The 27,061-nt window shown below is 38.3% G+C and overlaps 1 protein-coding gene across 3 annotated transcripts in view; it reads right to left on the bottom strand.

Moving 5' to 3' along the window:
- Window positions 1–27,061, bottom strand: part of LRFN2 (leucine rich repeat and fibronectin type III domain containing 2) — a 328,627-nt gene that overhangs the window by 173,486 nt on the left and 128,080 nt on the right. For all 3 annotated transcript variants that reach the window (XM_072409994.1, XM_072409995.1, XM_072409996.1), the window contains exon 2: window positions 19,859–20,064. The gene's annotated coding sequence lies outside the window, so the exon portion shown is untranslated. The remainder of the gene's footprint in view (window positions 1–19,858; window positions 20,065–27,061) is intronic.

Here is a 27,061-nt window from a genome sequence, read left to right as displayed (position 1 = left end):
CTGTTATCTGTAGCTTGTTCCTAGTCTCCTAATATTCCTTCTAGCATGTCAAAAGTCTCTATTTTTGTATCATATCTACAGTTTCTGATCATCTGTTGTATTATTTCCATGACTTGGATCAACAGTTTCCAACCATCTCTTAAACATCTCCCCAGTTACTAACTTTCTCTTGTAGTAAGTCCCCAACTTTTAGTATCCCCTGTAGCATGTGTCCAATCTATATTAATGTAGCATTTCTTCAATATTTGATCATCTTCTGTATCATTTTCCTTTTTCTCTATTTTTTGTAGCATTTCTAGAATCTCTGACCATCTGCTGTATTGTTCCCACAGTCTCTAAACATCTCTTGTGTAGTCACAGTCTCACCCTATTCTGTAACATGTCCCAGTCTCTAACCATTTATTGCAGTATGTGCCCAGTCTCTTACTATGTTCTGTATCATGTTCCTAGTCTCAAATATCATTGCATATCTTTAATCTCTGATCATTTCTTGTATCGTGTCCTGAGCGCCTGACCACATCCTGTAGCATGTCCCACTTCTATGTTTTGTGTAGTATATCTGTAATCTATGCCCATCTCTTGTAGTATGTCCACATTCCTAAACCATTTCTTGTAGTATATCCCAAAGTCTCTAACCATCTCTTGTAGTATGTCCCACAGTCTCCAACCATTTCTTGTAGTATGTCCCACAGTCTCCAACCATAGTTTCCAATGATCCTGTAATTTGTCTCCAGTCTCTTACCATCTCCTGTAGTATTTGCCCAGCTTCTTACTATCTCCTGTAGCATGTTTATAGACTCAATTTTTGTAGCATATCTTCGATTTCGAATTATTTCCTGTAGCATGTCCAAGGTACCTAACCATCTCTTGCGGCTTGTCCTCATTCTCTATTTTTTCGTAGCATATCTGTAATCTCTGCCCATCTCCTCTAAAATGTCTGCAGTCTCTCCTAGCACTACAGACAGGGAATATATTGTGTAGCCCTATGGTGACATCTCAGGCTGCACTGGAGCACCCCCTCCTTTATCTAATCAGTTGACCACCACGACCCTTAGAAATAGACTCATATATCTCATGAAGGCAGAAATAAATCCCTCTCTGAAAATACTTCCATTATTTTTTCATGAACCAGTAACACAAGTTCAGGAACTTACCATTACACAATAACAATCACAGCATTCTCTCTATTTCTCCTGAGTGCCACTGCACAGGCAATAAAAACTGATGAGCCATCAGTTATGTTACTCAGTGTCAAGCACCTGGTAGGATGCTGCTTCCAGCTGATTGATGAAAGTAGAACTTTGTCTTTCTTAAATTAGAGTCTAGTTCTTTCTGTTCTTCCTTTGTCGGATTTATTTCTTCAATAACTTTCTACTTCTGTAATATGTCCACAATAATCAGAAATGCAAAGCATTGCATTCAGTGATATGACTTCGGTGATACTGTACACTCCGAGTGCCATTAAAATGGAATGACTGCCATTTTTAATGGGATGGGTAGAGTTTGATTCTCCTGTCTGGTTGTATCGCTATCTTGTTATCTGTGAATACACCAACATTCAGTCATTTGAAGGTGAGGTGACACGGTGGTGTTAGAAAGACGATTACATAAGTGTCAGGAGAATGCAGAAATAGGGTAGTGCATGAATTCAGGAGAATATAGCATCATCAGCAGAAAATGCATATAAAGACAGATTGAGGACATCTGCAGCATGGAGAATTGCCTGCACATTTTCTCCTTTAATTACAAAACTTTGAAATTATATTGTCCAATATTTGCTTTTAATATTATGTTATTTACATTTTAGGATATATTTTAATTCCAGAACTTATCCAAATTTTAATTCTGTTCAGCATCAAGAAATGGGCTTCGGTTTATTCATAAAGGTAAAGCAAGTCTCTTCTACGATCTTCTTAAAATGTAGCCAAATTGTTTTAGAATAAACCTTCCTTCCTGCATCTGACAATCACCAGAAATTATAACCTTTCCAGAGTTGTTTCTGAGCAAATGGTTTGCAGAAATATGAGTAACATTAAAGAAATGATTCTGAGCCCATTGAATATGGAACCCAAGCACATATAGCCATTGGTAATGTCAACTAGAGAAATCACCTCCTTCGTAGTCCACTTTATAACAATTAATCTTTATGTTTTGTAAATGGAGGGGTTGGTGGATCTGAGTAGTTTAGGCATAATAAAATAGGCGCGGCTGACCACTTCCAATCTACAACAAAGCTGCATGTGGTCAGCACACAACAGGACTGGGCACATTTCTGGCAGGTCAACAGATATTGTTTAATTAAGGAATTATATATGGAGAAAAGTATATGTATTGGATGATTTTTCCCTGACTAAAGCTGCGTACACACGTCTAATTTTTATCGTTGGAAATGAACGATGAACGAACGACGAAAGACCGATTGGCCAAAAATCGTTCGTAAAAAAAGTAACCAACGACGCCGACGAACGAGGATAGTCGTTGGAAATGAACGACCGGACCGGCGGATCGGATTGGACGACGATCGTTGACCATCTATCGTGTGTACGGTCGTTCAGTGATCGTCCATGGTCTGAGCATGCGCGGTGAACGAACGTTCGCTCACTTCCTGTGGTACACGTCACTTCCTGTATCGTTCAAACGATCGCATCTATCGCGTGTACAATATCTTTGAACGATCGTGTCGTTATCTGTAGGTACAGGATCGGAGCCATACGATCGTTCGCAGATATCGTGCAGGATCGTTCGTCGTTCGTTTACCAACGATAAAAATTGGAAGTGTGTACGCAGCTATACCCTTTAACTTCCAATTAAAACAATTCTGTCCTTGCAGTTTCCCTTTCTGACAGGTTAACAACACAATGGGCAGAAAAGATGGATCTTTTTAGGCAGTAAACACCTGGCAATAATACAATACATACAATTCTCATAATAAAAAAACAACAATAAAGAAGTTAATGATCTCTAATCAATTTCATGAATGGACGCGTTTCGCAGGTACAAAGCGTTTGACAGGTTCCCTTTAAACATCTGTAGTAGTTATAGGAAAGAAATTTTCCATCTGGGAATGGTTGGAAAACAAACACGTTTTCAAATCCCTGTGTTTAGCTCTGCTGAACATTTTATCTGCCGGATTACTTCTGTACTTTATAAAGAATTTAAGATCTAAATAACCTCCCCATCTCCCCAGGGCTTCCCATTCCCTGGGGTGCTGCTAAATATGAACAGAGAGCTCTTCTACAATGCAATATATCAGTCAGCTAACGAGGGCCCAATTTACTGTACAGCTTTTTTACGAAACATTTTTTACGAAAAAACCTGTTCTGTGAAAAATGTAATCCAGGTTTTAACTAAGCGTCTGCAACAAATTTAGAAAAATATGAAATGTAATCTATACAGCTTCACTTATTGCTTTACCGGAAGATTTTCAGACAGAAGAAACCAGATGAGTTATCAACCAAAAACCACAGTTGTGTCTGTGCAATACACCAGATTGGCATGGCAGCCCACTGCCGCATAATAGGGGATTGGCAAGGTTCTGCCCATTATTATTAAAAAAGAGTGAATTCATTCTTGTTTTATAGAAAACCTGTAATAGAAACCAGATTACAAAGGGCATGAGGTCTCCCAGCAGCTGATCTTTCCCCATTATTGAAGTACCATGTCATATTTTACACCCCTGCCTGTGTTTCTGTTTGAAGGTGACAGGTAAAGCAGGGCTTTGCCTTCTCATGGCAGAGATCACCCCCTTCCTGTTCACTGGTAATCTGATAATTGGGGGAATAATTATAAAAAAGCAACAGGAGAGAGGAGGAAACACAAATCTAAAGAATGGATTAAGGAAAAGCAGGGAAAGTCTTGCACTGCAGTTTCTCAGGAACAGCTTCTCCTCCAGCAAGGAGAACAGTAAGCAGAAAAGTAGTGGCATTATCAAACATGGTGAGACTATGGCAGAATAGCAGAGGTAATAGTGCCTTAAGATGATCCCACACAGCAGATAGACAGCTAAGAGGGTGCAGAACAGGAGAGCCAGGGCAGAGTTACAAGTCACTAAAAACCCTTTTTCATTTTCGGGAAATCAAGAAATGTTGCTTAGACTAAATTGAGATTTCTAGATGTTACCTATGAGATTCCATATCTTTTAATTTTTGAGATCAGTCCAATTTAAAAAAGTCAATGCGTCTGACCTATTAAAGCTCTCTGAGACCATCATGCAAGAACGTGGGTAATCCAGGAAACCTGGTATGGATTTTTTTTTTAAATTGTTTGCTTTTATTTGGCAAATGCTTTTAGTCTTGGATCAGATATATTAGCGGTTTGCTAAACACACAGGTTCACTTATGGTAGTCTATCTTCTCCAGTCTTGGAGAGCTTTAATAAATCAGGCCCAATGTGTTATTAGTGAACCATTTGAATGAATTTTCCTGACCTCTCACATTAAACAGTAACAATATAAATTAAAAAAAACATGGTTTGGAAAAAGCGTTTTTTTTTTTTGTCTGAGATTATGGCCCTGATTTATGAAAGCTCTCCAAGGCTAGAGGGAATACACTTTCAGAAGTGAACTGGGTGATCCAGAAAACATGGACTGGGTTTTAAAAATCATTTGCTAGCAAATGTTTTGAATCCTGGACAAGATCCATTCCAGGCCTGCTTAATCAACCATCTTCACTGATCAAAGTGTATTCTCTCCACCCTTGGATATCTTTCATAAATCAGGGTCTATGTCATCAGTGTGCTCCAGGAAGTATTTCCTCTCCCTATCCTCTCCCCCAATGATCAAGCAACATTGTAATTTCGTAGCAATTACAAGATGAGAGGCTGCACCAGGGGCTGATTTTTATTACATGTATGTACACAGAGACACCAGGATCAGCATATCAATCCAGAAAATAAGATCATGAACACAACCAGAAACTAAATATTTTTAAAGTTGCCTAAATTTAGATTTACACTTTGCCATGCAGCTCATGCAGGGTATGATATTTGTTGTTTTATCTACTGCAGTTAAGTAATACGTAGTTCTAGTTTTTGTACTTTTCCTTTGGAAACCTTTCTATTGGCCAAGTTTAGTAATTTGTTCTATTGGAGGATCAGTAGGAAAACAGGAAGTAGGAGGGGTCAATTTCAATTTGTCAAAATTTGCATATAGACAACAATAATGGGGGAACTACCTATGGGTCCGGAATGTATATGATGCCACACCCAAAATATAGTATACATACAAAAAAGAATAAAATAGTTAAAGGAGGCATTATTTATACTTAGTCATTAGGATACCTAATAAATTATATTAAAAAATAATTATTGATGGTTTACAACAACATATCTGTATTATTAGAAACCATGACATTGGTACACACATGTTCAATAATATCCCTTTATTCATCTGGCATGAATATTGTTTATCCACCTCCACCTCAACGCGTTTCTTGGTAAGAAAATCACTTCTTCAGGAACATTCTACCAATGGAGGAATCATGCACATTCTAACATTTAATATTTACATTTTAGTAACATAAATCCCATAATTTGAATGAACGTTCAATTGCTCACACCTTTGCACCTACGAATAGCATTGTATAACTATTCTATTTTAGGCAACCTCTGCTATTTTTTCTGCATTGTTTTTAATATATACCTTTGGATAGCCTCAGGTTTGTAACTGATTTATGTTAAGCTGTCTGTACAAATCATCTAATGTTTGTACAATGCAAACTTTTTTAGCACCAATGTATGACGGCCAATGTGTGTAATATCAGTATTTGCCGCCTGTAGCCCTGGAGCCCTGGAGCCCTGGTAGGAAGCAGAATTTGGACTTGTTTGATTTATTCTATCGAAGTTGCAAAATGCAGCATGGAAAAGGAAAGAACAAATCTGTAACAGGTGAACAGCATGCACTAAAAACTTTAATGACCCATAGCACATGGTTAGTAGAATTACATATGTACCAGTGATTGCTGGCGCCTTATACAATGTAGAATATGATGAGGCTGGAACTGGGGCATTTTATGAGTCTACTAAGAGTCTCCAGCTGTATGGGAGAGTGAATGTATATCAAGTTTACTAAGGAAATAGCACAAGATGATGTTTAAATGTCTATAAATCATAGTCAGTAAATGCTGATGTGGTTTTTTAAAATTTCTAGAGAAGCCAATGTCATTTTTGTTCATTTTATTAATAAGAATTGGCTAACCAGAACTTTATCATAAAAAAGGAAACAGTTCTGTCAGCAATTCTTACAATAAAGAGTTGTGTGCCTTTCTAGGTCACCAGAAACTGTAGATATCAGTTATTTTAAAATAGGCTCACGGTGGGTTATATGACGAGGAATTTACTCTTCGTCCAGGGAGCTTTGGGCAATTGACAGCTGGGTCCTTTCTTAAAAATAATCCTGTACCAACAGAAAGAAGGTCCAAATTTGACCTAAAGCCCAGCAAATGGTTTATATCTTCCAACTGCCTTTGAAATAGTCTATATGGTGAAAACTGCATGGAACCTTCACAAATGAGTCAGTTCAAGGATTTATGGTAAAGAGGGAAGACATGCAGAAACATGCAAATACAATTGAGACTTCCTTGTGCCAGTACATTTGGTAAAGGCCCAAATGTACACAATGTATGACTGTGATTCTGTGAACAAACCCAAATCCATAAAGTCATAGTTTGACTAATTTGGTGTGGATAAACTTGAGTTGCCTGAAGACAACCCCAAACCTAGCCTCTTTGAAACAACCCAAAATGTCAATCGCAAGCCAGGTCTTCTCATCCAACATCAGTTTCTGTTGTCACAAATTCTCTCTTGGATAAATGATCACACATTTCCACAGAAAGACTCCAAAGTCTTCTAGAAAGCCTTTCTAGATGAATGGATGCTGGTATAACTGCAAATGAGGGCTCCAACTCAATAATAATACCAATAATTTTGGAATAGGAAGGACAGGAAAAACTTAAATAGCCTGCAAAGATCCCCACTCAACTTCTTTTAGATAAACCGCAATGTCATTTTCGAGCTAAATCTTGTAATCCAACAACAGTACATCATCTCCCAAGTACTTATTTGGCTATATGGTCACACATTGACACAGACACACTCCAAAATCTTAATGAAAGCCTCATTAGATGAGTAGAGGCTGTAAAAGCTGGAAATGGGGGCTCTAAATCCATAAAAATTCCCTTAATTTTGTAATTAGATGGTCAACATAAACTTGAGTGGCCTGCAAAGACCCCCAAACTCAACATTTTTTTAGATAAACCTAAAGGTCCATTACAAACCAGGTCTTCCGGCATCAGTGGAGGATCCTAAAAGTTCTCTCTTGAGCCTCTCTAGATTAGTGGAATCCATTATAGCTGCAAAAAGGTCTCCAACTCCAAAATAATCCCCCAATGGGGATGGGATTGCCAACAAAAACGTAAGTGGTCTGCAGAGAGCCTTGAACCCAAACCTTTTGACATAAACTTAAATATCAATTACATGTCAGGTTATGTCATTCAATATCAATACCTGATCTCATAAATTGTGGCCTAGCTAAATGGTCAGAATTTCCCATATACATGCTCTGACATTTTGTGGAAAGTCCACCAAAAAGAGTCTCTGTTATAGCTGCAAATAGGGGCTCCATCTTTATATTAATACCTTTGGAATGGGAAGGCCAACAAGCTCATATATGGAATGTGATGGCCAGGTGTCCACATATTTTCCTGCCATATAGTTTACTTCTGAGTTCACTAGTGATCAATATATATTTGTCCTGACTTCTTAGTTCTGTGACCTTTTAGCCCCTACTGCAAAAACAACTGGCAACCCATGGTTGAAAGATTTTAACTTGTTTGTAATGTGGGAGGTTAATTGCGTTAGTATATATTTTTTAGTTTTGAAGTACTTCAACATTATATCTAAAATAAAGTATTTTTATATAGATTATTTTGTTCCATTATGACTTGTAAACCAAAGCAACCATAAGATAAAAGCAAAAAGTCAGGAATCTTTTATCACAGTGATGATACTAACTTTAGAGTGGTTTGGTCTAGAAAGGAAACAGCTGCTTGTTATATAGATATTGTGTACCAATACCATCTGCTCTGATTGTGTTCTATAGGACGACAAATAACCACTCCATTCTGTGTCTGTCCAGAGACTCTATGGCTCGGCTCGTGGGTGAAGACATAAATCCCCATCACGTTTGCCAGATCTTACAGAGCCATGCAGTCCCCACCATCTGTTGTTTGTTTCAGCAATTATGAGTTCTCCACATTTCCTTTTGAAACAATCTCTAGATGTGATGATATGATTAGCTGGGCTCCACCTCAAATCATTGCAAGGTTTGTTCCAGTCAAACATTTTCCATTTGCTTAGATGTGGGCTGTGGCAGCCTATATGCATTAACACTTTAAATGATCAGCCAGGAATGCAACAGACTGACCTGATCTGCAGATCCATGTGATCCACATCTAACTAATATCCAAAAATTTATCATAATGGGAACACAACTATGTAGCCTAAGGGCAAAATTTACAACTCCGCCCATATAGAGTACTTTATCTTAGAGAAGTGACTCTTAACCTGGGTTCCATGGATCTCTAGGGTTCCTCCAGAAGATACTAGGGGTTTCCTGAAGCCCTGAAAGTTATTTCAAGGGTTTCTGTATGTTAAAATGTTCTTTGAAAGGATGTATATTTATTTTGTGTATTTTTTTTTATTATAGTCAGACTGAAAATACTTTTTATTCAATGAGGCTCAAAAAGTTTCATATTAACCTCCCTAGCGGTAACCCCGAGTGTGACTCGGGGTGGAAAAAAGTTGCTGAAAGCGGTAACCCCGAGTCACACTCGGGGTAGATAAACCTATGGGAGGGTTAGTAAATACAGCGCTTACCTGATCCGCCGGCATCCTGCGTCATCCATCGCCGTGATCTCTGTCCTCTTCCTTCTTCCTCCTGCCGGCTTCTGCATCTGATGAGTCACCAGGGAGTTCCCGGTGACATCGGTGCATGTGTACGTTGCCGGTGGGGGGAAGCAGGAAATTCAAAATTCATTTGTATTGCATTCAATACAAAATAACTGTATTGAATGCAATACATTGGATTTATATGTGTAAAAGCAGTACATTGTTTTCAAGAACATTTATTTTGCAGTATGTATAATAGTATGAGTATAATATGTATTTAAAAAAAAAATAGTTTTTTTTTTAAATATACAGATTTTTTATTTATTCAATTTATTATTTTTTCATGATTTTGTGTTTCAGATTTTATTATACTCAAACTATTATACTGTAAAATAAATTTTCATGAAAAACAATGTACCGCATTTAGACATATAAAACCGGAAAGAAATGAACCACTAGGGAGGTTAAATTACTGAATTACCAATTAATAAACAGGGCAGTAACTTCTCCCCCATTTGCCTTTCAGTCTAATCAAATGGCTTGTTTAAAGATTCAGAGAGAGAGAGTCTGAAAGAAAACAGCACATTGGAAAACCTATCCTATTCTGACACCAGTGCCATGGTTGCACCATTGTAATAAATACCTTGTGGGCTAACCCCGTTTGCATTTGTACATACATAGACTCTGACTTATCAAAGCTCCATGACTGGAGACGATAGACTATAATGGGTGAACTTGGTTGATCCAGCAAACCTGGAATGGGTTTATTAAAAGTCATTTGTTATTAATTTGTAAATATTTTCAATCCTGGACCAGATTCATCCTAGATTTGCTGGATCACACAGGTTCTCCTATGATATTCTATCTTTTTCTGTCTTGGAAAACTTCAATAAATCAAACCGTTGGTTGTTGGATGGATGACGGACAGCCTGGTACATGCCAGGGGGATCATTTCATGTGGATGCAGGCTGTCACAACCCGGGATCATTCAAATGCAAAATTATAATAAAAAAAACTCATTGAACAAAACCCTTTTAATTTGTAGGAAGCAGATGATAGTTTTTTGTTTTTTTAGTGGAAATTTCCATAAATATGATCAGGACAGAATGTGCTCGAACAATATGTACAGAGAGTCAATCGATAAATGAGCAACAAGGTAACAGAGGTGAAAAGATTTCTAAAGTGAAGAAAAAACATGCTGAATTTTACTTCTGGAAATCCAAAACAGAAACCTGACATACATTATACAAGAGTGGGAAAATAATTAGTAGAAAGGTCAAATGGAACATCTCCTTGCTGTATCCAATGTAAATGTCTTGTTAGTAAAAGGATAAGTGTGTTCACTGGGAAGCCTTTATAAATGAACTGTCCGGGGTGCTGAACAAGACAAAGCATATCTAAACTAAAGAGCAACAATTTCACATAATGCAGCTCTCCCACTTGCAGATTTGGTGGCTGCATTAGCTTTCTTTTAACATTTCTTTACATGCGATTGGGTATTCTTGGCAATTATTTTTTCTTTTCATGTGTATTGAGCTAAGTGAATTATCTCCAGCAAGACGGTAATTTACTTAGGTAAGTGAACAGCCTAAATTGCATTAGTAAATCATCCCCTATTTATTGTACAGCGCTGCGTAATATGTTGGTGCTATATAAATCCTGTTTATTAATAATAATAATAATAATAATAATAATAATCTCTATAGGGTCCATACATAGCAGGTACATCACAGTACATATATTATTTATAACAATCCACATTGACTTCACATCTGGTAAAGGTCATTAAAGCTCTCTTTGATGTTTTTATCAACAGAAGGATCTCTAAACGGTAAAAAATAGCATTAGGAATAGAGCAAAATTCCCAAAAAGAGCAAAGAGAATAATAAATTCCTATTTTCTTAGTGAAAAACATATTTACGTTCATCAAGTTAAATCACTAGGGAAATAACCACATACCAGATAAAACCCTATAGATAAAGTTGATCCAGAGAAAGGCAAAACAAAAAAACCCTTACAACGCCTGGTTCAATTTGCTCCAATGGTGGACAAAATTTCCTCCCTGATCCCGTGAGGCAATCGGATGTGAATAATCCCTCGGCATCCCCTGCTCTGAGGCTGTGCAGCTGACACGGATTATGCTGAGACTAATGAGTGGAGTAGTTCCTGATTTCAGTCCTGCACTACCATTGGCTGCTGGGGCTTTGTAGCCTCTCTGCACCCACTGATCTGTGCTGAAGTGTTTCATGTTTTTTACTGTTACTGACTATTGCCTGTCCTTGACCTACCAATTGTGCACAGCCTGGACCGACCTCTGCCTGTGACCCCGACTCTGCTTGTGCTACTCCCTTTGTACCTCGTCTGGTGGACTCATCGCCCATGTATGACCTTGGCTTTATAACCTGGATTTGCCTTGTAGAACTTGTACTGTTAGATCTGTAGGCCCCTGGTCTTCTACCGACCCATCTCTAGACACTATCTCTTGCGCATTAAGTTTTGGGGGAAACTTTGTGCTGGGTGATCCAACCAGTCTCCCGAGGCTGAACAGGGGTGAGGACTGCAACCTTAGATTCGGGACTGACGTCTGGTGTGTACTGGTGCTGACCAGGGCCTTACAGGCGGCTTTAAAATAAGGAGACTGATATATTAAGTGACTTTTTTTAATTGATATGACAATTCTAATGTTTGTCCCCTTCAATTTTCTCACCATTTACAATTAAGCACCAATGCCGTCTTGTTTAGCACTGGTGGAAGGTAAGGAGCAGATCAGCTTCTGATGTTTTTTTCTTTCCTGCATGCATTTACACAAAACACATTTCTTTAATCACTGATTTCCAATTAGGAAAAAGAAAAAAAGCCCCCAGGCACCAAATCTGGTGAATATGGAGAATGTTCCAGCGTAGTAATGTGTTTGTCGGTCACAGAAAGTGCTGTGTGAGAAGGAGCATTGTCCTGATGAAGAATGAAACCATTTCCCACATTTCTGCCGTCTTTTCCTGACTCTTTCTCTCAGCTTTGTCTTCCTTATAATAATGTTGGGTCACTGTTGTGTCTTCTGGAACCCATTCTGCCAAAATGACGCCTTCATGTCACAAAACACGATGACATGGCTGTGACTTTGGACTTTTTTGATTCTTGGTGATGAAGGTGTTTCAAGTGACTGTGGTTTGGTTTCAGGATCATACTGGAAGATCCGGGTTTCCTCACAAGTGATGACTTTATGGAGAAGGTTCGGCTCCACCTCAAGCTGCTTCAGAATGTCAGCACATATTTTCTTGCGGCTCTCTTTTCTCTGGTGTGAAATTTTACTAAAAATAACAAATTGACTTGTTGCTCAACTTTTATACTTCTTATGATTTCCGCACATGAGGGGAAACACAACAGCAATAAACGGTGACAACAAATTAAACACAGAGAGTGCCGGGGGCTGTCCTGCATGATTGGAGAAGTTTACACATTTATGGCAAGAGATCAGAATCATCTCACTGCTTTGTGATAGAGATAGAAAAACATCTCCTTATTTCATAGATGGACCTTGTATATAGCAAATATTTTATAACCTTTATAATGGTTCATTGTTAAACTTTAAACGTGGATTCATTTTTAAGTACCAAGAAACTCTATAGCTTTCTACCTTTTATATATGTTCCATAAAAGTGGTCCTTTACTTTAATTAAAGGATTTTTTTAATACTTTTAACTTAAAACTTTAACTATTATACTTATAAAACCTTTTTAATATTAAATTCATATAATTAGGGATTATAGGTAAAAGACCAGACAATGGCTCGTAACCCCTCATCGCTTTAAATGTCTCATATAACTACCCAAACTCATTCATTTATTTTTTTTTTACATAAATTATTCTTTGGATAGAGAGGCATCAGTGAGTGATAGCCAAGCTTAGACAAATAGGAAAAAACAAAATCTGCTACTAAGTCACAAACCTTTGATTTTGATTTAATGAAAAAGAGAACAAGCAGAAAAATATATGGGTTCAAGAAACTTATAAAAAGCAATTTTCCCAGGAATACCTCCACTGGACAACAAAATAAGAGTGATTGGTAGAGGTATAATTTTTGTAAAAGGCAAAGATTTCTCAGCAGCTTCAGAGGGTCGTCCTGCCCCAGTAATAAAAGTCCCAGTCCTAAGACTGTACAAAAAATTCATTTTCAACAAAGCATCCCTTCATGAAAGGTCTCATTTCAATGAACACGAAGAGACTTTCAATGTATGTTTCTTTGTATGCAATGTGGGTAACAGCTGGTGCATTACATTTACATTCTGTTTGGAACCATGTACACATATGGGTGTATTATTCAAAGCAGAGCATGGAGGAATTATGTAGAAATATAAGCGCAATCATGAAGTGCAAAATGCAATAACTTGTAGTGAGCAATAAAGTCAATTCAATGGTGCTTCACATTTTATGGTTTATTGAGTCTTTAAAGTGGAACTTCAAGTTTTTCAAGGTTTTTTAAACATTACTCTATCCTTCCCTACCTATTCTCCTTAACTTCCGGATTGTATGACAGCCAGTGTGATTCCACTCCTTGCTGCAAACCCAGAGAGTCAATGACACCCCACCTGGGGTTCATCATCACCCGAAACCAGACTAACCAGAGGACCAGACCAACTGGACAAGTCAGAAAAGAGACATTGGAAACCAGAGTCTCCAAAAGTACTCAGATATAGTTCTTAATGCCAGCCCCCAAAATTTAATAGTTATGAAAATAGAGAAAAGATAGGCAAAGTGGCATTTTTTTAGCACACAATAATGCAATTTTATCTATAATTTTAAAAAGGCACAGTAACAACATAATAACTGACAGTGGTGCTAGACAGAGTTAAATGCAATGAGTAAGCATATTAGCTTTAAGTAATCAGATTCAATGCGGTCGTCTCTGTTCCCAACATGTTTCACCATGTGGCTTCCTCAGGGGAGGTATAGACGGAAATGAGAAAAATGAATCATTGATCCTAGGTGAGTATTAATGCTATGGAGGATGATACATGTTATGAGTGTCCAATGGAATATAATGTTTTAGAAGATAAAAGATAAGTAGATAAAAATTAGGAATGACGGCAGGGGGAGGAGACAGGGATGTTGTCTACAGTTGACAGCTTGACATTATCAATGATCCCCAGCGGTCATTCCTAATTTTTACATCTACATCTTCCTTGAGGAAGCCACATGGCGAAACATGCCAGTAACAGAGACGACAGTATCCAATTTGATTACCTAAAACTTACCGGTATATGCTTACTGATTGAGTTTATTGTCTAATACCTCAATTGGTTAATAATTTGTTCTCTGTGCCTTTTTAAATTATATGTAAAATCGCATTAGTATGTGCCATAAAAAAATATTTTCATAACTATACCAGTCAGAAGACAACCGGAATATTATATATGTTTTAGGTAAGTAGGTGTGTGGTAGGGGTAGGGGTATTGGAATAGCTTAATGAGTGACTAAAGACTGGAGATAGAACACTACAAATCTGGAAGCCATATAAAGACGGGCAGACAGGGAGTGCTTACACTGTGACAACAGAGAAATCGGAACAATGGCTTATGCCATATGGTTTTGGGTTTTGTGTTAAATGGCCATGGAAAGGCCAAGCAAAGCTATCCGTGTCCTGTTAGTTAAAGATAGATTATAACTTTACAACATGGAATTTCTGGTCATTCACGCTGTGCCATTTGTATTCCACACATCATTACAATCTCCTCATTATCCTACTGTCATGTTGTCACCCTGGGCAGCAAGCTGATGGAGTGTTACTTTAGTTTTAGTTGAATCCTAATGATTATTTGATTAATTTAAAATTTCACTGCGAAAATTACAGAAAAGCAGTCAAACTGTGCACTAATACTGTTATGGTCCCCTGTAGGTGTGATAAAACAAAAACAGCTTTGGTGCAGTCACCTTACCCTTCTTTTCATGGTGTTGTCACCAGCACTAGATGTTCTTTTCCTTTTGGGCTGATTGACTTCCAGTGGCATTTCAACTTGGAAGGCAGAGGGCACCTTGTGAGTGCGGGGCATTATGGGGACTACAGCACAGCACCCTGAAGTCACATACAGAGGATAGTGTTGCTGACATATAAGGTCAGTGTTGATTTTTATCATTGAGGACAATCCACCACTAGGAAAAGATCCAAAGGGTCACATTACCAGTCTATGGACTTCAGGAAAGGAGGGTCTGGATGACGAGCCCAAGATTGGGCTTTAACCCCTTGAATGAAGACATTGGAACTATACTGCTCCCAGTGCAAAATTAGAGACCTCAGGTGGGCTTTTCTCTGTGATATATTTCACTATTTAAAAGTTTACTCATAAAAGAATCCAACCTGTGATGAGTCTTTAAACAACGTCATCAGATTCTGGCATTATTGTTCCTTTATGGGTAGAGGATGTGTGATGTGTTCCAGTAGGCAACCAAATGGGACTACTGGTGCCGCCTCTGTGGCCTTGGAGTGGTGGCCGGTGAGCCATTGCTACAAATTGGCACTGTAGTCTCAATTGTAAAGGCAATAGGGTACATATTGGTCTGTGCCTGGGGCAGAAAAAAAGGAAAATAACTTTTTTTTTACTGTTTAACTTGTTTCTTAACCAATGCAGTTCAAACAAGAATCAAAGAAACAGTGCTGAGTTGAATGGAATCAAACTGTAGCTAAATCATCAGGAAATCCTTTTTCTTTATTTTGTTCAGTAAACTAGAGAAATGGAATAGATTCCTGGTTGTGATTTTAAAAATGTAACAATGTCATGAAAATGGTGAAACTGTTCAAAAGAACAAGTTCATCCACAAGTGCCTACAATGGAACTCTCTATCTACAGCCCTGACTATCACAAAATGATGATCTATTCAGCCTGTCTAGATATGACCTGGACATTGAAGATCTGCACACTGGTCAGGTTTTCTGAAGTCACATAAAATAAACAGCAAAAGTTGTATTCAGACATATAAAAAAGATATTTTGACCCAAAACACGGACAGATGAGAATATGAGGCTCATTAAACTCGTTGAATGTGTTGAATACTCCAATGTGCACTGGAAACCAGGCATTTGTCTGTAACAAAAGGGTTAAGATTCTATCCACAGCTAAGGAAAGGCGAATATAGTAAAATATTTACATATTCATATGCCAAACCTTGCAGGTTCACAGTTGCTGAATTTCAAATCTAATAAGGATGGTCCCATGCATGGGATTGCATTAATTATTTACATAGCCAGACATCACAGGTTTACACCTATCCTCCCGCCTGTCAAATGAAGTGAAAGAAGTGTGAAATGGAGCTGTCAGATATATTCTCTCTATTCTATGATTGCACTGTACTGAACACCTAGAAGTGTTACATTGTATTCTGTCCTTTTCACTTATTAGTTACAATGATATTTACTAAACATGGGAAAAAAGAAGGAAACCATTCCATCATTCTGCATTGGAAGCTTTGTATGGCAAATACGGAGCAGGTACCCAACATAATGAGGAAATACAGCCATCATATATCCCAGCTGGGTATAGGCAATTTGCAAATCATTTGAATCAGGAATTGTTTTAGTTGCCTTGATAGATAACTACATCTATCTAATTATAAATATAAAACCCTTAATTGGTTGGGTGATTCTCCCCAGATTAGGTCTACACATGAATCAGATCCAGCCAAATCATTCCCCGAACCAGGGCTGTATTGAGACAATTGGGGGTCCTTGGCAAGAATGCATTCAGTGGGCTATCACATGCCTTTGCCCAAAGCATTCCCATGTTCACACGTCATTCAGTGGGCTTTCTTATGATATAGCTTCACCCATTCCCATATCCAAACTTCATTCAGTGGACCCTCTTATAACATTGCCCTACACATGGCCATATCCACATTTCAGCTGCACCCAAGTCCATTTTCACATTTCATTCAGTGGGCCCTCTTTTGACATTGCTCCACTCATGACCTGGTCCACACTTCATTAACTGGCCCCTCACAAGCCTTTGCCCCACCCATGCCCATACAATCTATATTTTACTGATACAATAAAAAAATTCTAATGACACCTCCTTGAAATGGTGCAAAAAGGTGAATGTCTACCCAGACCCCTAAAAACATACTGGTAGATATCATTCCAGTTGTTAAACTTAAAAAATCTCCTTTTGTCAACTAGGCTCTTAGGGTAATCCTCAACATCTGCCAGACTGGTAAGGATTCTATTCAACATATTAATGGATAGAAAATATTTGGTGCTGGCCTGCTGGGGTGAACAGAACTTTTACAGGAGGAGTGACATCACAGTATATGCCACTCCACCTTCACTTCTGGTTCACCCAACATTTCAGGCTCGGCTATTTGTAGAGTGGAGTAGATCCATCAAGATCCAACTTACTCAAAACGTAGGCATTGGGCCTAAATTAAAGCCCTCCAAGGCTGAAGAGGATACACTTTCATTGGTGAAGCTAGGTGATCCAGCAAACCTGGAATGGATCTGGTTCAGGATTCAAAACATTTATTAGCAAATTACTCTGAAGTACTCCATTCCAGGTTTGCTGGATTACCCAGCTTCAGTGATGAAAGTGTATCGTCTCCTGCCTTGGAGAACTTCAATAAATCAGACCCTTTGTCTGAACATGTCCACCATTGATTTCATATTTGTTTGACCATGGGGGCCCCAAAAAATAAATTGAAGATGGCATTATTCTCTCCTTTTTGTTGTTCCCTTGGTGGCACCAACATCATTATCCAATCTCTTCTTTATTTGGGATTTTCAGCAACTTTGTTCTTCCAGACTACAATGAAATGAATGAATGAAAAGTTCTTGCACATGAGCATGGGAGTTTGTTCATCCCTGCACCTGCAGTGGGGTATGCCACGAATGTATAATGCATATGCTGCTTGGTGTGCATTGTATAGAAGATTGCGAGCAGGCAGGTACATTCGCATTATCATGGCAAACACATTGCAACATGACAAGTAATATGGTCTGTTCTGCAATAAAGAGTGTGCTTGCAATTATTTTTAGGGTTACTTGGCAATCGAAAAAATGTAAATAAACTTTAACCCCACTATAGCTGGGTACTGGGAGTGAAGGAACTCCGGCATATGTGCAGAAGTTACATGATTCCAGTTTGGCCAATCAAGATGGCTGAGGACCAAGAAGCAGACCAGGTGAAGTCATTGGTGTATCGATGGAGCGAGGAAAGGTGAGTAGTGAATTCCTGAAAAACTGTGTATCCAACATTAGCCTGGTATAAGTGATCAATGCTCTGAATCATCCCAAGGTAAGCCAACACAAGTTGGTTTTTGGCATTCCTTTCCCAGCCGGTTCCCCAGCTGCGTTCTTGCTGTCACCGTGACACATTCAGAATGAGACATTTCACCAAATCAGCTGCTATAGTTTGTCCCCTCTGGTAACACACAAACAGCCGAGCATATCACACCACGCTTGCAATTCTCTGACACCGTCATATCTCTCCTCCAGATAACTGCTCGGCCTAAATGGCTTATGGCTAGAAAAATATTTTCCTTGTTAACAGGAGTCCATTATTTTAATAAGATCTCGGGAGGCATGTTTGCCAATACATATATTTAATAATGAGAAATGATAGTGTAGACGGAGCGTATTTTTGCAATAAATTGCTTTTTGACATTGAATGCACTTTTACACTTATCTGCCTCTTGTTTGATTATTGCTCACGGTACAAGGGAAGAGCTCACATTGACTTTCCATGAATATTCATCTCACTCCGGGCTGCGGCAAAGGATTGAAGAGTGATAAAATAGAGTTTTATCGGCTTTTTGTCCTTAAAAAGTCCCCGTGTTCTGCTTTGAAAATCAGCTTGACACAAAGGCAGCAACTCTGAGGAATGTGGGGGGTCCTCTTACTAAGAGTCTGTTGTAGAAACAATATACTTAAAATCCAAGGCAACAAGTGATATTGATCTGTGAAAATGGAAAGGCTGAACTGGAAACATTTGTGCTACGGCCTGATTTATTAAAGCTCTCCAAGGCTGGAGAAGATGGACTATAATGGGTGAACCTGAGCGATGCAGCAAATCTGGAATAGATCTGATCCAGGACCATTAGCCAATTAATTGCAAATGATATTTAGGAAATCATTTCAAGGATTGCTGGAGCACCCAGGTTCACCCATCATGGTCTATTTTCTAGAGTCTAGTAATAAATCAGGCCCAAGGAGTAGATGAGATGTATGATTTATGGAACCTCATTCACAATGGCTTTAAAAGGGACTGAGGCTTCCTATTACCTGACTCTGCAGGGGGAGCTGTAATGGCCTGAGAGAAGGCGGAGCATGAAGCACAGAACATATTATTCCTCATTTTTGAAGGTTTCTTGGCTATATGAGGGCTGCCAGGTGCACAAAAATGCTGTGGGGGTCTGTGTTATAGCATAGCCTTGTCTGGCAGGTAGGGGACCTGCCTATTCTCTGCTGCAATACATTTTACTTACAGGTCTTGCTTCTCCCCCAATCTGTAACTGGTCAATGAAGTGGTGAGCTCAGTGCTCTCCTCTTCCTTAACTCTTCTCTTCCTATCAGCATGCCCCTTGTTAGCAGGTGAACCTACAGCACAACCGTGCTGCTCCTATCTCCTCTATTCAGGGACTGTAGGGGGCTGATATATAATAATATTAAATAATAAATAATAATAAATGTAATGTAATAATATATATTTATAAATATTATTCTGCTGACATGAGTTTTATGCTGATAATAGAACTTGTATTCATAATTAAATATCATTGGTTGTAGTTTCTCTGTCGTTCATCATAGACATGTACACCCAGCTGATCCAACACCTCCTTCCTTCATAGCCATGCACACCCAGCTCATCCAATACCTCCCTCCTTCATAGACATGTACACCCAGCTATCCAATACCTCCCTCCTTCATAGACATGTACACCTAGATGATCTAAACATTTATATCAACATTAAGATCTTTCCTAAGGATGTCCCATACCTGCAGGTCCGAGCGCCATCCGTTGTGGGCGGAAAGCTTGAGTAATAAAGGTTTCTCCTGTCCACTGCAGATTTCCCTCTTCCACAAACTCAAATCCTCATTGCAAACTCCAAGCATGAGTTTTGGATGTTTTCAATTTAATAAAGTGACCTTTTCCGTTGATGTGAATCAATACAGCCGCCAATACCACAATTCTGTAATTTTATCTGAAAAAAAAAGAAAATGAAAACCCTTTAGACTCATATTCTTGTAAAACGAAAACCTCGAGGGAGGGGGCGAGGTGACAACAATCATAAACAATCTTATGTCCATTTCATTACAGATAGAAAAATAAAAATATTTAGCAGTTGTAAAAGTTTAGCAGCAAATAAGAAATCCCTGCAGCTATGTGCAGAAATAATGCAAAGCCTTCATACTGCCGATACCAATGTGATAAATGAAAAAGTAATGAGGAGATGAAAGAATGACAACAGTTCTTCTTGTAACAATTTCACTTCCTTTTTTATATTCCTGCTAATTAGCCCTTTTCACAAACCACAGGGACACCAAGAACTTGTAGGGCAACTACTGTACAAATGAATTCAAATCAATTCTGCAGCTGCATTGTTAGAATGAGCATTGCCGGGAATGGGGCTGTATATTTGATGCCTCCACTAAGATAGATCTCTTCGAGTGGTACCTAAGTCATCAATCAGCAACAGATATCAGGGAACAGGATCGTATAAATAAAGAGTGATAAATTGCCTTTCATACCTTCTCATATCAAACGCAATGCCAGGCTGGAATTAATGTAAGAACACATAACAACAGAACAAACAACAAAAAGGGGCTTTTTAGGCTAATTCAAGTATACATTTACTTTATAAGTTCCATAAAGCCAAGCCTAAATAATATATATATATATATATATATATATATATATATATTTGTTATGTAAAAAAACATAACTTATGTTTATTTACTATGATCTTATTCAGTTACATACAGTCCTATGCAAGCTTTTCATTCCCCTGAAGAAGCCAAACTGTTGGGCGAAATGCGTCAGATTTTCTAAAAAAGGTTGCACCCCCTATATTTAGATTAAAAAAAAAATGATATCTACCTGCCTACCTACTCGTATCCCTCAAAAGATTTCATTAAAAGATTCCCTAGCCCCTGCAATTATTAGTTCTTGGACTAGGAATTCTTTGTATAGTTATAGGTATAGTAATAAAAGCTTTCATTATGTATTATGTGATTTTCAATTTTTCTGAAATGCATTTGAACTTTTTTTTTGCCAAAAAAACCTCTGTTTTTTCACATATCTGATTTTGTATATTGTTCAGGGGTTGGAAAAATACATATTGGGTGAAGTGGCTCTCAAAACCTTACAGTACTCACTCAGCAAAAGCCGTATTGATACTACAAGGTAATACCAAGCTTGCTAGACAAAGATGCTACTAATCACAACCAAATTTGTGCGACTCGTAGATTTAATACAGCTATATATAGTCTCAATCCATACGCATTTCGCTGCAAAATGCTTTCTCAGGGGATGTGGAACAAAATTTGATGCCTGGTAAGATACAGTGTGGATCCTTAATGTATAAATGAAGATAACTGATGAAGAATTGGCAAGTAAACAAGAATCCTACTGTTTCAGCATCATAAGTCTCATGAAGGTAGGTTTAGATCCATGTGTTCACTTAAAATAGGGGGGGAGGGCAATCTAGATACAGAAATGGTTTGCCCTGGATGACAGCAGAGTCACAGGATACAGGTTATAAAATCATTTCAAGATGGTATGGGACTCCCAAATATATGCATCGCTTTTTCCCCCTCAAATCTAAAGTGCAGAAGGTGTGGAGCAGAAGTTGGCTGTTCCCTTATTAGACCCTTGTGGAATTTGCCATATATAACATCCTATCGGACCCGGCATTCTTTTTACTCTATAATATCATACCAATGAAGGCTTGTTGTAAATATTTGGAAACAGGCATCCAGTGGCTACTGCACTTCCTTCCTATGGAAATCCTCCACCCCATCCATAGTGGGTACATGGTTGCATAGAGTTACCAAAATCATACTCCTGGAGGACCTTATATCCAGCCTGCGAAATACCCACGAAAAATTTCTACATTGAGGTCTTGGATGTTGCTCCAAGATTCCCAAGAGTATAGATGCCACCTGGACCCCACCCTATAGCCATACTAACTTGTTTTCTGAATCACCTTGGTTGCTTCTTTTCTCTTTAGATCAGTGTTTCTCAACCAGAGTTTCTCCAGATGTTGCTGGGGGTTCCTTGAATAATGGGCGATTTGTGTCTCTCAGGTTAGTTAAACTTCTAAAAATCATTTTGACTATCTCTAAGGATGATTTTTTCCCAATGGCCAGCAATGTAAGAGGCATTCTTCCCACTGGCCACCATACTAATATACTGTGAGCTGTGGATATAGTAATTATAGAAGAGGATCCCTGAAGACCTGAACGTTATTTCAAGGGTTCCCCCATGTTAAAAAGATAGAGAAAGGCTGATCCGGGTGATAGTCTGGAGTTCTCCCCCTGTAATGATGAATGGAACAGATTGTTTTCCCTCTTAATGTACAGGCTGCCTGTATGGGCCATCTCCTTGTTATTCGCCCCATTAGACACATGACCTCTGGTCCGGAAATAATGTGTGCTACTATAAATATATTTATAGAGATTCTATAAACACAACGTGCAATTATTACATTTCACCTCCCTATAGGTCAGCAGTTACATTCTGCTGTCTGGACAGCGCATTAATAATACATTGCAGCTGATACAATACATTTGTCTGCTGATAAATACGGAAGCGCAAAACAGAAAATTGTTTTCCTGAAAAACAGTAATGAGCAGCACAGGGGCTCAGATGTTAGCTCTCTGGTCTTTGCAGCGCTGAGTTCCCGGTTCACACCTCGGCCGGGACTCTGTCTGCATGGAGTTTGCCGTTTCTACTTGTGTTTCGGTGGGTTTTTTCTGGGTACATCGGTTTCCTCCCACATTCCAAAGACATGCAGTCAGGTTAACTGGGTTCCCCTTAAACTGTTATTGACATATAACTATGATAGTGTCCACCCTGTGATCCCCTTTAAGAGACAGTTAGTGATACGACTGTGGGCTTTGTAAAATGCTGCGTAATATACCAGTGCTCTATAAATACAAGTTAATAATAATAATAATAATCAGTGAAAGTTTCCTGAAGTATGATAAACTGTTTCTAAACTTAATTGCAAAGCCCCTGAAGGTTGTATTGCCACCAATCTGCTTCATAATAGATAATGAACAAGTGAAAAAGGCCCATGAAAATGCTTTTTTAGGTTGCTTAATTTGATGTTCGTTTTTTATACATTGTTTACTTAAAATTTTTACTTAAGTAACTTAAGTAAACTTAACTTTTAAGTAGTTTACTTAAAAGTTAAGTGCATTATTCAAAGTAGATTGTATGTGGGAGATAAGAGAAAAGCAAGTTAAAACAATTTTTGACATTGAATATTCTGGACTGACAAGATGAGAATAAAGATCTCTTCTGTCTGTAATACTGTGAATGTTTTACACGTTTCCGGGTTAAGGCAGGAGGTCACACACCACCCCCTTCATCAGGGTTGAATGGGTGAAATCAGACTCGAAGTAACCAAGACGAGCTTGTTTATATCTGTGAAAATTTTATTGCCAGAATGCAATGAGTTGGATGTAACACAGCAATAAATTCATCTTTGCATTCTGATTGACTTGACACTCATTTGTTTTGTCTTAGTACTATAAATATGACACCTATACAAACTAATTAAACAAAACCAAAAAAAACCATGCAGCCAACATGTTTTGGGAGACAAACTTCCCTTTATCATGGCTATATAAAAGAAATCACAAATAAAAAAACTTAAATTAAAATTCAAATCAACATTTTTAAAACCGCGGCTTGTAAAATGTTAAAAAAAAAGTATAAATGTTGCCGGATCTAGTATATCAATACATTAAATATAACTTCAATACGGAATATATCATATGAAACAAGTTAATGTTTTTTGGTATTTTAGCAATGTTCAAAAAATAATAGATCCCCATGGAGACCAGCTGTGGCAAACCCATTCCATAATCCGCATTCCCCACTCATTCACACACAATAATGCCTCAAATTCTATATATCCCAGTACCAGCTCCCTGCACCTTGTGCTGCAAGTTACCAATGCCTGGTGTCAGCAGAAGGCCTTTGATTGCCGGTAAACCTTTGATTATGTTGGCCATCAGGATGACCATCAGGCTCTATACTGAGTATCAAACATTTGACTTGTTTGCATAAAACAAAAGCTAAAAGAGGACTTCAAATGCATTTGTGCAGCTGTGATTAGGTACACAATCTGCAAATGACCTATTAGCCAGTAACAGCAATATAAAGGTGTCAGTGACTGATGGTCCATTTGGTCCATTAGCCATTCAGGAAATCCACACATGACAGCAAAATATCTGGATTCATGAATTGCTGAGGTCTACCACTCGATATCACATGGATTCATGGCTTTGTAGGCATCTTAAGGGCTTCCTGAAATGTGGGTTAGCAGATTCCCACATCCTTGAACAATTCAGCATGGATGACATTTCCTATAGATGACAGTGATTATGTTTGGCTTTCTATGCTTTGCAATGCTTGCACCACAACAGATGCAACAGAGAAACATCTACACTGCAGAGTAAGTCAAAGTGAGCCTTTGGCTTTATTTTGTGGTCAAATAGATGCATTTAAGCAGCACTTCAAATCAATGAAAAAAGCTGCATTTGTTACCAACTCTTGTGTACACAAGCCCTAAGACCAAAGATTTCATGAAAAAATAGAACTTCTAAATTTACCTGGTGGTAGTAAAACAGAACAAGTCTGAGCTATGAAACAGGTCATGGGTTCTAGATAAGGAGTGGCCTTGAGATTTGAAAGTTAGTTGACAATACCTGCCGGGACTCTCTTCAATTTCAAACCTTTCCAATGTACTCATATACAGCTCTTGTTTCTTTTTACAGCAAGGTCCTTGCAAAAGCCTGGAGGATGACCACTCCAACTACAGTTTAGGTGAAACATAAAATGGTCTGGTTCCTGGCTATCGAAATATTAAGAGATAGGTTCCAGCAAGTGTGGTTGCCTTGGTTAGATCCTTATGCTGCAAATGATCTCAATCAATCGCCCCTCCTCCTGTCACCCTGGTGCACTCGGCACAATGGACCCTCATAGATTTGAACCTGGTGTAGCTTGACTGATACCCCCTTTCTATCCCAAGCCTTCTTTTTTTCTTTACCCCAACATGTTTGTTTATTTCTATTCTCTTTGCTTACCTTTGCCCTTTCTTTTTTTTTTTTTGCCTTTTCATTCTGTCCCTTATTTGGCTCAAACAGGCTTTCGTAGAAATGAAGTGACCAGAGCTCCTTTGAATAGCATCCAAGCCTGGTATTAAATGTTGATGTCTTTGATACAGATTCTTTTCTTTGTACAACTCAAAGTGAAACATTGCTCCTTCTACTTACTATAGTAGTAGAGTTATAATACTAATTGTATCAACACCTGCTTTGTTTTTCCCTATATTTCCATCGACTAGTCTATGCTAGAATAAGATATACCTATTGTTCCTTTCTTTCCTCAACATGCCTGAGGGGAAGGCAGAATAACAATGTTATTAACGGTTAAAAATAGGTCAGGGGGAGATTTGAAATCACTTTAATGTTGATGTCTCGTAACTCCTAAGAAAGCAAATCCTGCAAAACTTATCAACAAATCCTGGAGCCTGGATCTGCATCATTTGTATATTTGTAAAGTATGAAGTATGTTTCCTTGAATAAATTATAGTTCTATTGAAATAATGGAGGATGTTATTTATTAGGAAATGCATTTAAAATCCATGCATTGGTTTCAGAAGATGGTAAAGTTGGAACTGATCAAAGGCTTTCACAGGAGATGAGAAGGGTGGAAGAAAGTACAGAAAGGTAAATCTAAAAAGAAAATTCAGTTGCCTTGTGTTAAGTCATCTAAGGCTATGGGGACAAAAAACATGATCAAAAACTGTCAATGTTAGGCAAGTTTCGATGCCTTGAGGGACAGCCCCAAATCAAAAGCCAATAGATCAATCTCTCAATCAAAATCAATTAAAAGAAGATAAACTCGACTTGGGTATGGACCTGGAGTTGGTCCAGAATAAGTAGAAAATGTGGAAGAAATTTTGATTCCATGGGAACCCTTTGGAATGTGAGGAATCGCCTCATCCAATCATATGCAAAAAATGGCGTACAATTTAATGAATGGATTAATTACAGCCTAATTTTCTTTACCCAAATCACGCACTATGCAAAGTAAAAACTTTCGAGTTCTTAAAAAAAACAACTTAAGTTGAATTATATTTACACAATACTTGACAAGAAGATCACACGGGGTGTGCATCTGTGCGAGAGTTCCATTCTTTATAACAATGGAGAAGGAGATGTTCAGGGTAAGAAAGACGGGAACAGCAAGCAGCATTATAATGATTTTTTTATATCTTTTTCTAGGGTAATTTCTGTAAACCTTAGTAACCATGACCTGGTTACCACGGAAATTGCTACGTTTTGTAATACAACACCCGCTCTATACCTCCCTATAGGCCCAATTCACGGGATCAAGGGTGAAAATCATCCTTATGTGTAGTGCATGGATAAGCGCATTATTTTGATTATTTTGTTGCCATGACAATCTGAAGAATGTTGTCAGGTAGCTTTTCCCATTATCATATTAATCGCACAAACATTTAAGAGGACACTCACCACTTTTCATGCACAGGAATTCCTGGGCTGAGTGAAGAATTTCGATAATTGTGCTGACATCAATACATTTGTAGCATTGCATGGATGCCCGAAAGAAGCTAACATAGCTGCAATAAATGCAAATATTTTTTACATGGCAAACGTTTGGAATTCTTTTCTTAGCTGTCCCACTCTACATAGTGGGGATGATTAAACCATTGCTCTTTATGTCAGACCTACAGCTTCCTGTATCTCCTGACCGTTATACTGAAGACATTGGCCTGAACTCTCATGGAAGAACCTGGGTTCCTGTAGTTTGGAAAATGTTTTTGATCCTTGACCAAATCCTTTCTAGCATTGCTGGATCACTCAGCTTCTCCCATGATAGTCTATCTTCTCAGTCTTGGAGAGCTTTATTATATCAGGCCCTATGAGTGACTCCCGTCA

Source organism: Pyxicephalus adspersus, chromosome 4 (assembly GCF_032062135.1).
Source record: "Pyxicephalus adspersus chromosome 4, UCB_Pads_2.0, whole genome shotgun sequence".
NCBI lineage: Eukaryota > Metazoa > Chordata > Amphibia > Anura > Pyxicephalidae > Pyxicephalus > Pyxicephalus adspersus.
Note: the sequence above shows the minus strand (reverse complement) of the source record. Positions and strands in the feature narration are given on the sequence as shown.